Source organism: Andrena cerasifolii, chromosome 8 (genome assembly GCF_050908995.1).
Source record: "Andrena cerasifolii isolate SP2316 chromosome 8, iyAndCera1_principal, whole genome shotgun sequence".
NCBI classification, from domain to species: domain Eukaryota; kingdom Metazoa; phylum Arthropoda; class Insecta; order Hymenoptera; family Andrenidae; genus Andrena; species Andrena cerasifolii.
Genome location: NC_135125.1, coordinates 14,633,385 through 14,649,697, shown reverse-complemented (window position 1 = coordinate 14,649,697; position 16,313 = coordinate 14,633,385). Strand labels below are relative to the sequence as shown.

General features: G+C 45.4%; 1 protein-coding gene across 5 annotated transcripts in view; it reads right to left on the bottom strand.

Moving 5' to 3' along the window:
* The window catches only part of LOC143372348 (cysteine-rich secretory protein 3), a 79,552-nt gene that overhangs the window by 43,741 nt on the left and 19,498 nt on the right, over positions 1-16,313 (bottom strand). For 2 of the 5 annotated variants that reach the window (XM_076818468.1, XM_076818466.1), the window contains one exon: positions 6,076-6,132. The exons of the other annotated variants lie outside the window; for them this stretch is intronic. The gene's annotated coding sequence lies outside the window, so the exon portion shown is untranslated. The remainder of the gene's footprint in view (positions 1-6,075; positions 6,133-16,313) is intronic. 5 annotated transcript variants of the gene reach the window in all.

The window sequence follows — 16,313 nt, the reverse complement described above, 5'->3', positions numbered from 1 at the left end:
TTCTGTTCCTTTCCCACCCCCACCCCCACCCCCCTCGTACCCCCTCGTTAATTAAATTCACAGATTCCTGTTCCCGTTGTCTCTCGTGGACACGAGGCTCGCTATAGAAGCCCTGACTACCTGCATTTGCATGCTGTTTTTCATACGTAACAGTCACGTTCCACTGCGGAGCCATTATCGCGAGACAGACCTGTACACTCGTGCAATTTGCCATTCAGCCCAGGGCCGCTGTTTGCCGAATAGTTCGCCGAATATCGTGCACGGCCGCGCCTGCAGCCTGATTGGGTGCATGTGCAATTCCATCAGCTGCGCCGCGAGGACACGGGCGACAGCAAGGTTCGCGAGGGAGGGAAGGAGGGGGGGGGAGGGAGGAGGATGTTCCACCAGCTCCTTTCGACCGAGATAAAGAGGGTGCATCCAAAGCGACGAACTTTCACGAGATTAAGGCCGACGTGGGCGTACGGCTGGCGATATTCGACGGAGAACGAGAGGTGCTCGGCCCCGGGTAAATAAACATGGTGGCGTCGAGGCTCTATGGTAGGTAACGCCGGGGACAATCGAGGAATTCTTGACGTGACGGAGAAATTGCGAAGGGGAGCGTGTTTTATTGCGATACGTTTTAGAGGGAGTGTGATTGAATTCAGGGTTAGCATGGAGGGATGATTCTTTGCGGGAAGGTAAGTGGGGAGTGGAGTGAAGTTGTTTGGTGTAAGGATGAGTACTGGGAAAAGTAGGGTTGAGGGCTTGATGAGTTGGGGTCTGCTCTTGGGGAGCTGTGCCAGTTGGTGGTGGTCTTGTCGGTGCCATCGTTTGGAGAAATCTGGGGTCCTGAATTCCACGAGGAGAATGGTATTCAACGAAACTCGAGATGAAGAAAAAATTTGTACTTAGAGCCGAGTTAGGATTAAGGAAATAGTAACATTTATATTACTTTCTAATTTTGCTGTTGTCACCTGTATTATCCTTTCCGATGTAAAGAAATATCAGCATGAGGAGACTGATTGTAAGCGTTTTACTATCCGAGAAATTACATCGCCCTATTAATTCAGACACTGCATTTGCAAATTCCTCTAATCACCGCTCAGAGTTTCCTTCGCGAGGCCACTTATCCCCCTCCGATCATGCCTGATATTCGATTAAAATCAGCAAACGCCCCACCCGTTTGACTGCCCTCCCAGAAAGTCGATACTTTCCACCCCGTCGTCAAACCCCGACAGAAATTCCTAAGACGATGGTGCGTGAATTTCACGATGCAAATACCTGCCTCTATCTCTGGTTCCTTGCGCGCTAGGGGAGCGTAATACCTCACCCCATTTACGCCGTTGCTGCGGCGAACCTTCGGGGAGATTCGGGGGTTGTATATGAGGCTTACGGGGCCTCTGTTCAACAGTGGTTTCACGTGCGTGCACCGGCGGAGCATCATTTAAGCGGAAGCGTGTTCGGTCGTCGGCGAAACTTCCCTCGCGCCTTTAAGTTCCGCGGCGTTTTACTGCAGATGAAATGCGATCTAATAAGTCGAGGGAGACCGGGGAATTCGCGGGCTCCGCCGCGGAGCAACCGAATTTATACGAGCGCATTCGGTTCCCCGCGATTCCTCGGGCTTAAAGCACTCTGACGCTCGCCCCTTGTTTGCGCGGATTTTAAAGACGCCGAAGCGCGCTCCTCGAGCAAACACCAGCCCTTTAAATGAATCTTTTGCGCCCTCCGCTTTGTTCTTCGCCTCTAATCGCGAAAAATGAGACGGGGATCCGGAGAATTGCAAGATTTCATTCCACCCACCAATGAAGGGAATTTGGGTCGCTGGAGTTACTCGTAATTTCTGCTAGTTTCGTGGGAAAATTCCGCGAGAATGTATTAAACACTTCAACTGTTATTTCACCGTAAATTGGTTCACTAATCCTGCGGTGCGAGGTTTCAACTAATCTCGACGAATAAAATTCTCCGAATCAAACTTACTCATCTTCGGAATGTTCCTTATTTACTTATTTCCACGTTTCTATGGACAACGAACTCAATCTTGGAACTTAGTTGCCCGAATGTGTATCGCCAATAACAGCCGGCACGTGTCCGAACAATTTTTTCCGTCGATGGTCGCGAGTGTTTAATATTTCGCTGAGTTCCTCGCTAACCCCGCGTCGCGATATTTAATTTGCCGTTCCCTTTGTAACGTTCGCCGTTCTTGTTCGCGAAATTTGCATACAACGTGCCGCCGCGACGTCGCGCCACGGAAATTCAAAGAACGAGAGTCGCGTCACGTATCAGTCCTGCATGCAAAACTTGCGCTCTTTTTTTAATCTTGCGTGAAACTGCACTTCACGATGAAAAGACACCGCGTGACGGTTCGCAACTGAGAATCGCCATTGCTGGTACAAAGGGTGCCTTACAGCCCTGCGTCACAGAATTCTCTTACCCCTCTGCTTTGCTAAAAAAAGATTCACTGATTCTCTGCTGCTTAAGAAGTTCCAATGAAATTCGATGTTCCGATGAATTGATGTTCACTCGATTCCCCCATGTCATCGAACTCCTACAACCCCCAAAACATGCACTGTTCCTTTCATCCCCAAGCGTCCATTCTAAATCGAAGTCAGCCTTTAAGGAATGGAATCAGAAGTGGACGAAACAAAGGAGCGAACGAGAAACTAGGTCGAACGTGAACGGTGAAATTAACGGGGGAGAATTTTTCCCAAACAATATAAATCTCGCGTGACGAGGCCAGAGGGAGGCGAAGGTAAAAGGCAGAGTTGAGTCAACGCGGGATTCAGCTGCAAGTTTAAAGTTGTAACGAACGCTAGAGCAAACTCGCGACTATATTAGCCGAAACGACGATAAACAGTCGCGGATAGAGTTATATTCATGCGTTGGGGGAGCGATAGGGGGCCCTGGGGGGAGAGGGAACATCTTCGCCCGGTTTCCGACGGCAGTATCGATTGCGAAACTTGCCACGAACTACTTAAAAGTTTCCCCGCGGTACTCTTTTACTCGACTCAACCCGTTTACAGTTACAACCTGCCACGTCCAACCCTCTACACAATTACATCGCCCCCGCCCCCTCGCCTGTCGCGGACCTTGCACCATCGAAGAATCCTTTTCCCTCCTGGGAGGTAGGGGACACGGATTACGATTCGTCCGGAATTCTTTTCTCGTTCGCGCGGGACTTAAGCACCCCCCGGACCCTCTGCCACTGCACCCGCGAAATGAAACACTAATGAAACAGCAATTAAGTGGCTTTCTCGTTGATCCGGCGAAGCAAAACATTCTGACGGAAACTCTGGAAATCTGGTTCTTAAAAGTTACGTACCGCTGATGAGGAGTCCCGAAACGACCATCTACTGCGGCTTGTTGAATGAAAGGAAGTGGATAGATAGAATTTGTTTAGTGAAGATTGAAGTAAATACGTAGGACACGCTACATTTTTTCACGAATTTTAAAAAATGGGAAGATTAATATGAATCAAAGATGATGTATTCAATTTTTATTGATTTTCAAGTGTTTATTTGAATCAGATTCTGGAACTCCGTGGCAGTTGAATGGTAAAAAAAATGTGCGATTAAGAATGTCCAACGTAAAATTGATTCACCGTACCACGGCTTAGGGTCTGGGACAGGATCGTTGGACAGGTTTATGGCCCATTCCAAGTAGTATAAATCAAGCATGTGGCGTACGAACGCGGACATCCCATTAAATCGAAACAACCCTAAAACGACGTACAAGAAATAGATGTACGTGGCGTGATATTGAAACAAAATACCGTCGCTACCTTTATACACACGACGATCAAATTCAGATTAGGATTGATTGTTATCTGAATCAATTTTCCGAGATGTAAGAGATTCGATATTTTCGTGGATGAATTATGAAGGGAATCTTTGCCTATGCCTCTGAAATTATGATTACAAACACTACAAAATATGAAAATTAAATATACCTCGAACTGTAAGTCTCGAAAAGATCTAAATTAAATGTAAAGCTAAATCGTCCCGCGCCTGCAACACCTTCCAAGAAATCATTGTGAAAAAGCCTGCCAAAGTAAGTACACCCTTCTATCTACTACACCAATCGCGATAAAATGAAACCCAAACTCCTGACCCGAAAGTATGAACAACAGTCTCCATCAAACGAAAAAGTTGAACCCATTGAAACCAAATCTATTAGGTCGGTGCATAAGATCGTCCGTTTTACTGAACCGAAGTCTGCTAAAATTAAAAATATATTACATATCTCTATAATCAAACTAAGAATGTTCCTCGACTGTCTAAGACCTTCTGCCACTTTTCTGGTAAAAGTACAAGTGGGTGTGGTAAAAAAAAAAGTCATTTCCGTACACCTAACATTACCTAACAGTGAGCGAACGAACTTTTCCACAGAAGCCACCAGCACTGGCATCTACCCCCATAATCCAACAAAATCAAGGCTCCTCGTCCTTCCACCCCGCACGCGCTCGAAGCTATTCGAGGGACACTCGTCTAACGTTACGATTAACCAGTCGCTAGATGGCTAAACAGAACGCACGGCCCTCGAAAGCTCCCCGAGCAACAAGGCCAGCGATGAACGGCGAACTATGAAACGCCTCGGTCGGCTCTGCGCCCTTTGGCGCTGGAATTCACTTGGAATGGATAAAATCTCTTATAAAATCCCGCCCTCGACGTGTCCCAGGGCATGCATGCATGGATAAAAGTGGTTCCCTCGTGCAACAGAGCTGGGCGTGCTCGCGAACATCAGAATGTGAGCACAGGTCTGGCCCCCGCGACTCAGAGATACCACTTCAAATTGCTCGCGCGCCGCATCTCAAACGAGCCCGCGGCTCCGCGAATCCCCCGGGGATAAACGTTTTCGTTTCCTTCATTTGCGCGAGAAACGTATCCAGCTGCGGGGGAGCCGGCTTTACGAAGCAGCACGCACACCCCGCCACTTGAGGAATTTCAGGGTGAATTTTTCAGGGCCCCCGCTCCTCCTCGATCCGCCGAAACGACGCGTCGCCTCACCTGGGGACTTGGCCCTATTGCGATCCATTGTGCAAGCCGAGGGGAAGATGTTGGCATCGGGGTGAGAATTGCGTGTGCTGCTGGTGGTAATTTAGTGGCTGCTTGTTTGAGGGATTTGATAACGGGGCCATTGACGATTTGGAAATAGGGACACGCGATTTCGACCTATCACTCGTTACGCGGAAACAATTCTCTTCGTGCCAGTAATGCACTGGGCTATGGCTTCATTTGCCTGTGCCAGTCCATTGTATGGTTAAATTTACGGCATCCTTCCCCTATGTATCTCCCTCCTATTATAATTCTATCCCCTTGGAAATTCGTTCATTGTCATGCCCATCCTCTTTTAAACGCGCTGCCCGCTCCTTTATTCTTACCCACTTTCCTTAACTTTCTTATACTTCCTGTCCGCTTGACCTAGATCCGTATGCCCCTATGCTAACTTCAAGTCTATCGTTATGTTTTAAACCAGCAGGAATGCTGAACCTCGCACATTCGTCACTCGATTAACTGTGATTGGTGATGTAACGAAGTCGTTATTATTTCAAAGTCGAAGAGGAAATGGCGTGCTAAGACTTCTATTAACTCTGTTCACAGGTCGCGCAGATTGAATTTTCATCTGGAGGCGTGAGAAAGTAGAAGCTGGCTGGAAAAAGTATCTATTACTTCTCACAGCTCCTTTTCTTCCTAATTACGAAACCGTCGACTACTCCCTCGTTCCTAAGTCACCCTGAACACATCCAATTCCCTCCTTTTGCCACTTTTCGCACGTTACTACTAATAACGAACCACGGAACACTCCAGAGATGAATAGAAGAAGACCAGTCCAATTCGAAAACATTCCAGGAGCCATTCATCGCGAGGGACGTAAAAGCACACCCTGATACTTTAATCTCCCTCGGGCGATACGATGTTACGTGATCAGGATCCCCGTTATTGATGAGCAAACGGTGAAATAAACGGTTTCCATCACCGCGTGAAATATTCCCAATTAACGGGGGAGGGTTGCGCGCGCGAGAATTCGTAAACAACGCCGTTAGTTTTTCGCCAGCGAGAGATCGCCGAGGGTGAAAGGGAAGGTAACAGTGAAACTTACTCGCAATCAGCAAACCGATTCGCTTCCGCGCCCCTGCACGCGCGCCCGCGAAGGTGGCTGGAACAGAAGACCGAGGACAGGTTGATCGATCCGCGGAGGCAAATTTCGTGACGATTCGAAGGGTGTCGTGGGTGCTAATTGTCATCGGTGCGTTAATTAAATTTATAGAATTTCGGCGCGCTAATGAGGGTAAATGGCATTAATTGCCTTGTGCAGGCGCATCTCCACGGTGACGTCCGCGAGAAACTGTGTAAACACGTGTATATTATGTATCGGCATCCGTGTGCCATTCACCAGCCGGAAATTCAGCTCGGCGCGCGAACTTGCTGTAATTAATTAGCGTGGCAATTATAACGGCTGATGAAGCAGCGCGAACAAATCCGTGGGACCAGTGCGACGCGTCGAAATGAGCAATCGTGATTTCGCGGCTAATAAGGATAGGGGTACACAATTGGGCAACTGCTTTTGGGTGTCAGGCTTCTGGAGAATAAGAAATGGATTAGTAAACTTATTTTATTACGTGTTTTTAGCGTGACTTTTATGTGGGGAATGTTTGGATGCAGAAAGTTACTCATTATTGCTTTGGCCTTTAGTAGGGAAGTTTAAAATGTCGAGGTTTTAGTTCGAAGCTCGTGGAGAAAGTGTAATTTGTAATTTTTAATTAGCAAGTATGTGTGATCAAGGAATTATGATGGATAGGTTTTTTGGAAGGGAAGACAGAGGAAATATTGTACTCCTTGGTAAGTTCTAAAATTCTTTTCTCAGTATCTGTTTTAATTAGTGCATCGACGCATCAAGATGCAACTGCATTTTTCTTTTTTAATAAAAATATCTATATCGATTCTCCTTACCGTTCCACATATAAAAGTACTAAATATATAAGTATCAAAACTTAATACCAACACACTTCATCTCAGAGAAATACTTCATTACAGTAATAACTGTACATTCAAATGCACTAGAATTACATTTGAAACATTTCCCAACACACTTTCTTCGCATTCCTAATTCAACTCCGCATGCATCAATACCTCTTCCAGCATCTACTAACCCATAATTAACATTTAAGAACAGTTAAACGAGTAGTGAACTATATAAAAATATTTTTAAAACTCCCATTAAGTTCCTGTTCCCGCGTTCCAATGAGATATTATTTAATTCCTGGTCCAAGACTTACGGGCGCATAGTTTCGCCAATTTATCAACGCCACGGGAAACAAGAAGCGCGGAAAGTGTGAAGGAACCTATCTGCGGCTTAATTAGGAGCATTAATATGGATAAACTGAGAATCTCAGTGCGAAGGATTTGCATGTTGGCCGGCTGCCGGCGAAGACACCTTCGGATTTCCAGCCGTTTTCCCTTCCTTTTCGACAAGGCCAGGATTTGCTATAAGACCCCGTGGATTATGGACCAGGAACCTGGGATTTCTGGCTACGCATATTGCCTGACGATGGAGCCACCCGGACGTAAAGGCGACGAGCTGGTCGTCGAAAATGATACACTCGTGAATACATTATAAAGTATCGAGAGAAAGAGAGAGAGCAATGAACAACTTTTATTCCTTTAATTCGGGCTCACGAAAAATGATGGTGCACCTCCCGAGGGCGTGAAAAATGTGATGAAAAAATTATCATAATATAATGCAAATATGATTTAGAAAATTGGAATCACAGAAGGTGATGGAAGGCGGAAAAAGCAAGGGATATTGAGCCAAGTTCGTTGAAAATAAATGCAAAATAAATTGATTAATTTCAGTCCGTGCAGACAGTATGCTTATGTAGCGTTAACAAAGAAATTCTGCCAGTGATACGCGCTATCCACAAGTACCATTACACCTCAATTAAATCGCTTGGAAACCAGCCTAGTCGTAATATATTACACTTAAAACGATACAATCATCCCACCCCGCATGTAGAATCGGAATATAACAACCGCAAACAGAGTCAAAATCAATCGAAAGCATTTTACACGAGTATAACTAAAATACTCCCCATATTCTAATTTCAATAAAAAATATTCAGTCTTGAAATATAATATTTACTACGAGTTCCAGGTTTGCTACAAAATACACTAGGGTAAACGCACCAATAAATGAACACTTAAGGCTAATGAATGAACACTATTATAAAATTATGTTTGCAGCGCGATTGACTCCACGTGCTGCAAAAATTGTTTGGATCTGAAGCAAGAAATTACAAGAAGTCTCTAATTAATTAGTTGCTTCTTTTAATAACTTATTTTACTCATTTTAATAAAAAAATGTCCATTCACTGGTACGTGTTCATTTACTGGTACATCCACCCTATCTTGTTTTTACTTTTTAAAATCCAAGTTGACTTAAATAATCCGAGATTTTCCGATGAAGAATAAGACTGCACGTGTAATGCGGTCGTAGTAAATTGACAGTCGTTCGTGAACAAATATCTGAGTGACTATACATATATCTCAGGGCTATTCCGTTAAAGTAGCCCCGTGGAATTCGCACAAATCACGCATATACCCAAAACAGGGCTTGGACATGGCAGATTACATGGTCTGAGACCGCCCGCGATCCATCGTTTAAAGGAAATCGATCACACCACCTACCCGTCGAACGATCGATGCCTGGAGGAGGCCCCGCAGTTCCAGTCACATTCAACAGACGTCTAATTGATCCCAGGGGAATCGGGGTCGCCGATGGGAACGCATCTGCGCCGCGATCTACGTAGCCAATTAACTAAGTCGCTGAATCCCGACCGTAAATACGTACAAATGGCCCCTCGCGATTGTACGTCAAACGCAGGATGGAATGCGCTGTCACAATTCCTCCTGGAAAACCGCCACTGCCGTTCGAACGACAATTCCAGCTGCTCGAAACGACTTCGCCAGCCTTCGGACGGAAATCCAACGAAAGGCAATGCGGGGGCTGTGGCCCCTGCTTAAGAAGCGACATTCCTCCATCTGGGGTTCATTTACTTATATCTTAGACAGTATTCGGGGAGTATCAATGAGAATTCATTACTTAAATCTGGAGGGATAAATCTATGAAGTATTCGGGGAGTACCAATGGGAATTCGTTACTTAAACATCCAGGAATTAATCGGTGGATGAGTTCAAGAAGGGCCAATGACAACGTTAATAATTAACGTTCCAAAATTGCCAAAAGAACAAAAGGAAATGTGCTATAAAGTTTATGCAAAATTTTTAACGCCAATTAGTCGAAACTGTCAATTCCATCCCTATCGCACATCGCTAACTATGGAGAAGTAGTTGTGTTACTAGAAATTGGGGATTTGTAAGATTCTTATTCAACCTTGACTGCGGCTGTACTAATTATACTGAGAAACCGGGAACGAGCTCTTTCAGATAAAAGAGAGAAGTAGGTTCCACAGGATCGTAGCTACCAGAAGCACCCCAGCTATCGAGATTGTCTCCACGTTAGTATTACGTCCGATCGAGTGGTGACTGATAAAAGAACGTGATACGACCGAGAAACAGCTAGAGCGCGGATAACAGAGTCGGGAATTGCGATCAGTTGCTGGCGGAATCGACATGACGTCGTAGCTACTTCAGATTTATCGAAAGGGCCGTCCATCAAGGGAAGCGGAGCGATAACGACGGAATCGACGAGCCCCGAGAGATAACAACACTCCCGAGGACTTTCACGGACTCGCCTAATGATTGGCTGCTGCAGTTACCCGACCCGTTCCTTCTTCCTCGCGCTGCTCCGACGCATCTTATTCTGCCAGCAACAGCAAACGAAAGAAAATGCGAAGGGATCTCGAACACCGCCAGGATCGTGCCAGCCAATCGAATCGCCCCGCTCCTGGCGCTTTGCGCTATCTCGCGTGCTCTTTGTTTCCCCTTTCTGTTCGGTCGGTACGTTTGTCTCTGCTGGGGCAGATCTTCGCGCGGGGGAGGAATTTTTGATGAGGCGACAGCTGCGGCGAACAGAACGATCGTTCGATGGGAAAGATGGGCGAGAATTGGCTTCGCAATTAAATTGCGAGTGGCGAAGGTGGTGGTCAATCATGGTGAAATAATAGGGGAGTAAAAGACACCAGTAGATTAATTAAATTACCCGTGCATACGTTTATTAAATTGGTGTGGAATAATAAAAAGCTACTTCAAGGAATAAAACCTCTGCACAGAAAGTTATTTCACAAGTTCGGAAATTCCGTCTGCAAGTCAACCAGCGCGCGCGATTTGAATACAAATCCACGAGCAACCCGAGTCAACGAATCATTTATTAAGGGTCAAGCAGCGGTCTGGGCAGGTTATCGAGGACGCTGCACATGCGCTTAACAATTAACTCTGTCTAATTGCTTGATCTCGTTTCCAGGAGACATTTCCCTACACCTAACTCGAGGGACGTTCAACTGAGTAGAAGGAAGAAGAAAGCGACTGTTGAGGTGATCGTGCGAAACGAAACTGAGGGAGTCAATCAATCACAAAGCTGTTTAAGCAAGATTTCCTCTGACACGCCTCTTTTCCACTCGATTTTCCTGCAAACGCGCTGTCCCATGACGTGCATTTCAATGCTCGGAACGTGTGTCACGGGATTCCTAAGCGGTGCGGCGACCATCTTATAAATCATCGAACCACCTTGTTCCCCGTGCAGGCAATCCCCGGGTCTTCAGTTTCCTTCCAGAAAACGCAGTTTCGCGGGAGCACGGGATAGATACGCTGCGCGCTTTCGAATGGCTGGCACATGCCATGGAAATTGCGAGAGGAAACGTTTAAAAAGAGTATAAAGTTAACAACTCTTGCGTTCACTGTTTTGTATCCAGTTGAAGGTGGTATATTCAAAGGAGGAAACGCCACGCGTCTCGGCAGGGTCGATGGGAAGGAAGTCGCTCGATAAATCGAACATCCCGAAGCAGCTTCTGTATTGGTTTATTAAAAATAATGAGCCAGTGACAAGTTGGTGCTTCGCAGGGAAATCTTTCCAAACGATGTCTTAGGAACTCTCGCGAAGACTATTTGTAGAGCCTGACACTGATTTTCTCGCACAAGACACATGTCCTTTTATGGTCTTTTTACTTACGTGACTTTTTATACATTACTCTGATTATATCCAAAGTACCGTTCACTTGGGATAGAAGTGTAAAGCCACGAAGACATGTACAACACAAACAGCTGAACTACTCTTGCGAATGTACGGATCAATCACTGCGCGAAGAAATCCGCAGGAGTTGCTGCAGGAACTTCAACATTTTACCACGTACCTCCAGGAATCCTAATGATATTCAGACGTTTCGAGGATCTGTCGAGAGGATCAACGTACACAACAGACCCTCCCGAGCATGCACGAGAGTCTTCCAGACAACTACAATCGTACCAATCAATCAGATAGCCTCTCGACTCTATGTACAATCAGGACATGCCTCTTCCCTCGCTCTTCTTCTTCCCTCTTCCCCTTATTCCCTCCTCTCGACGATTCCTTCGATCCTCGAGAAATCTCGCCCAAGATTTCAGCAACGAAACTCGAACGTCAGATCGCGTCGCAACTGGCCAACGTGTCGAAACTGCAAAGCGCCGGTTCGACGCGAAAATCTCTTCATTGGTAAACAGCTCGTCCGCCGGACACGACATCCCAGCAACGAAATTTGGGAGCATCGGCTCGTCCGCTCTCGTTATCCTTTTTCCCACCCCAAACGCGATAATTCGTGGCACGCGCCGACTAAATATCGCGGATTAATATTTGCATCTTGCGCGCCTAATGGCCTTCAGCAGCGCAAAACCGTTTCATTTGTTTCTGCGTTCCAGTGTATCGAGTGCAGCTGGCCAGGATCGTGACGGGAATTTTTCATGAAATATTAGAAATAAACGGGGCCATCGCGAGACACTCGAGCTGAAATATTTATGGCGACATATTTGTGGAAAGTTTTCGACGAAATTTTACGGTTCTCCTACTTTTTCTATTTTTTTTCCCCCTGTTTTTGCGTTTCTAGTTTTACAGTCGCGTCGACCGCAGAGGTCATTGGAGACTGCACACAATTTCGCGGTAGTTTACCTATACACATATTTCTTACACGCGATTCAAAATTCTGGTGCTCAGATAGTTCTATCCTGCTATTCGCTCTACTTTTAATAACTATTGTAAATTTTTGTATAGTTCATTATGAGCCCCCATTTTATGGTTCGATTATCTTAGAATTTGCCAGCTTTGGTTTTAAGTAATATTGAGAAATTCTTTTGGACGAGTATTCGATTTTTCTACGAACACCTACTGTACCGAAAACGAGCCATATTTTACTAACTACTTAATTTATGACAACAAATTCTCGTCTACGCTTCGACGCTCCGATAAATATTTACAATTAACTACTGGTAAGTAAGTACTATAAACGTTTCTTAATACTCCAACACGAATGGACACATTCGTCCCTCGATTTCTATCCAAAGTATCGACCACAAGCACGCCCACGCGTCCCGTTCGCAGCACACCCCGTACAGTCCGGTCCCAATTAAAAGAAACGTGGAAAATAATTCGACGATGTGGTGCCCGCTCTAATTGGAAACGCCGACAAATTATTTCGGAATAATCGGAGAATTTTCCCGTCAGCCGCCCAACGAAAGGATCAGGAACATTCTTTAATTACAGCTCGACTAGGCCGATTCCGCCGGGGGTGGGGGAGGAGTCGGGGAGAAGTAAAAAAGAATAAAGAATAGTGGGATGGGAAGAAAGTGTTATATGAAAATCTTCATCGTCCTACTGCATCGACGGAATTTCATTAACGAGTTCCAAAGCAGACACGCCGCCGAGTGGATTAATTCCAGCAGACACCTGGGGGGAGGAGGGGGGGGGTTGAGGAGGCGAAAGTTTCGCGTCCCTGCCTGATATTATGGGAAAAAGAAGAGGAGGTGGATCAGGGTTGGATCGATCCGAATACAAATTGACATTTCGATGCAAATTCTAGGCCGATATGATTATAATGAGTTCTAGGCAGGGGCAGCGGGGTGGGCGAAGTGGAAAGGCCAGGGGCTCTTTTACAAGAGCGGATGGAACAAATAATAATAGTGGAAATAAAGCACGCCCGGGACGATAATGACTTCGCCGTCCGCGAAGAAAATAACGCGAGAACCTCGTGAAATACAGCAGGGGCGGTGAAGGGGTGGCGAGAAGGGGGGGGCGCGGTGAACAGGTTGGTCTGGCTAGGTGCTTTAATTTTCATTATTCGTGTTCAGACGTCTGTGGTGCATTCCGCGAAACAACAAGCCACGGGGAACGAATGAAAACACGAGGGCTTGATGATCCCGATGGAAATGTAACTGTACGCGGGGGGGGAGGCGGGGGCGTTTTCGTTTGTTCCTTGGAAAGATCGAGGAACGGCACGAGGAATGTTCCTCGGTTGCACTATATTGTTCGGTCGAAAGTACAGCGAAATTGTGGGAGCATGTTCTGCCGCGCGAGACCTGGTTTTCGGGGACAATTCGCCTATGAAAGTGTTGGGCGCCTGTGGATCTTAACAAGTGCTCTGCCATTTCAATGAAACGCACGCTGCATCGTCCGCGCGAACGTCGTTTAACGCGGTCTGATGCGGTGCTTGTGTCTTTGGTTCAATTATAAATGGAATTTAATTTGGTTTAAAATATAAATTAAATTCTGTGTGATATAATGGAGCAAACAACTCCCTTAACAGTGTAATTAACAACATTAAGAGAATATGAAATGTTATACATTATATGTTCTGAAAGTGATTGCTATGAAACGAGTACACCATTCTGGCCATTATCAGTATCGGTAATGAGGCTGTATTTAATAAAGAAAATAAATGTTATTAATTAAGCAATCCGAACGTGGAATATTCCTTGCACGAAGATATATTCGCGAAACAGGGCCCTGGTGGTTACAGACAGCGATGGAAGAAATTTTATTCCACGTTTTTCACTTAGTTTCTTTTTCTTTGGACTGCGGTTTAATTGACACTTATTCAATGCGTATATCTAAAAGGATTTCGATAACGAAGATGTAGATATATAGTGGCGTGATGCTTGAGTAAACAGTGAAGTAACGACATCAATTCCACGCATGAGCGACCGACCACTCTAGATTTTACAATCGACTCGCTGGAATTGTAGAAAGTAGATGACCATGTTGGGCCAGTTGCTATTGCCTACGGTTCTGGTTGGCCGACCGAAACAATCCATAGACCGATATGGTTAACCGGGCAATAAAGTTAACCGAGCTGGTTAAGGTGCCGATATTCTGTGCCAGAATATAGAAGCAACAGTACATTCGCAATGTACGTATTGGTAATTGTGTAGAACGCAGCATGAACTTCGATGCCAAATGCTCCATGCGCAATCTGCTGAAATACGATTTTACAAAGTCCACATGGGGCATCTATCCACTCTTCGCATTTACGTTTCGTCAAACAAGCTCCCTATACTGTCAATTTCCTAACTGAGGAGCATAAACGTGCAGAACTTTAGCAACGAATCAAGTGCACCAGAATAATAAAAAAAACTATCATAAGAACATCTATCAAAAAAATGGTCGTTTCGGATTTTAAGATTTAAACATAGACTTATTCTGACCCTCCGCAAATATCTAACTGCATATATTACTTTATTAGCATTAATTCTTCAAGATACATATTTTACTTCATAACAGGATTGTAGTCTAATATAAAAGCTTATTCTGAGGTGTGTATGAACGAAATCGTGGGTCAAAATGGACCCTGCATCCGATGTGTCCAAGTAGCCGTTTTCCAAGGGTTAATACATTCCTTATTAGTGGTATTCATTTAAAGGCAGACTAAGTGTAAGCTTAAGAATTACCTTAATAAGCAATTCACAGAAAAGATGTCCATGGCCATCGCTTTTCATGGAACACTGCTCCGTGAATACTTTCAAACTTTGCCCATCGAGAGATATTCGAAAACTTGACTCAAGAGACGCGAGGGTGGGCGATCGATAGAGTCCTCGAAGGACTCAGCTGGGCATTTAGTATCCCGGAGGGCCTGCTTCTCTTTTCTACAGGGAGCTAGACTTCCAAGGAAAGCCTGTATTTTTCATGCACGGAGAGAGGAAGAGAGACAGCCACCCCTTTGGTATATTCATACGACCACTTTACTTTCAATTAACTTTCCCTAAATTGTTAAACAGAGCAGCGCGCCACCGTCAGCACCGTTTCTGCGCGCGTTCCTTTCAGAACGTGGACACGCAGAAACACACTATCCCAGCTTCCATGCCTCCCTCTTCCGTTCAAAAGTATCAGCCCTTCTGTCGGTTTAATTTCAATTAACTTTGCCCCGACGCTTCGCGGGCTTTTCGTTGGAATTATTGCGCGTGCTTTTGAAACGCGGAGCAGGCCGCATTCACACGGCAACGTCCACTTTTCAATCCTCGCGCCTCTTTTAACCGTGAGTCAAAGGTATCGATTCGAATCGATGTGCCAGCCCATAAAGCAGGCTCCAGAAAGCTGATACGATATTTACTACTCACTTCAGCACTAAACAAATTTAATAATTGTAATAAATGTAATTTACAATCGCTGTCTACTACAATTGCTTCCTTTATGACACCATAACAGTATTCTCGTTCCGCTGAGGAAACACACGAATCAATTGAAGCTGTCAGTCACGATTGAAAATAGTTTCTAACACCGGGAGGCGATTATTGTTTCGTTGTGTATCGAGCATGTACTTTACACTCCCTTTAATCAGTACTGAATACACTCTCCAAGCCTCGAGTTCTTTTTTTTTAGAATAAAGTATGTAGACAAGTGATTGCTCTGCTTGGCGGTGCACTTAATTTAAACGAACGTATCGCAGGAAACGGGGTGGTGGAAAGAAACTAAGGGAAGTAAGACGCCCTTAGCGCGGGCGCTTTTGCGAACGCGTGCATCGTTAATTAAATCAGCCACTCTATCGAATTCACTCCGCGCTGCGTGTGTGGGGAAGCAATTTTCGGATAAGCTACACAACGTCGCCCTCGGATCCAGGTCAACGAAGCAACGCGGCCTAATCGCGCGATAATTAGACGAGATTAAAGCTGAAGTGTTAAAGGGAAAAAGAGCGAGCCCCTTAACGAGACCTTACGAGCGACTACATTACCATTCTCAGAAACAACTATCCCACCAAATTACCATTTTTCATCGTTAACCATTACTCGGCTCCCTCCACGCCTGAACTCTGTTTCCGTGGCCACCGCTCTGCTGAATGCACAATGATGAGTAATTCCAACTTCAAATATACCTGCGTCATAAAATTTATTACCTCGAGTACCCGTTCCCTTGGGCAATATCTCGGT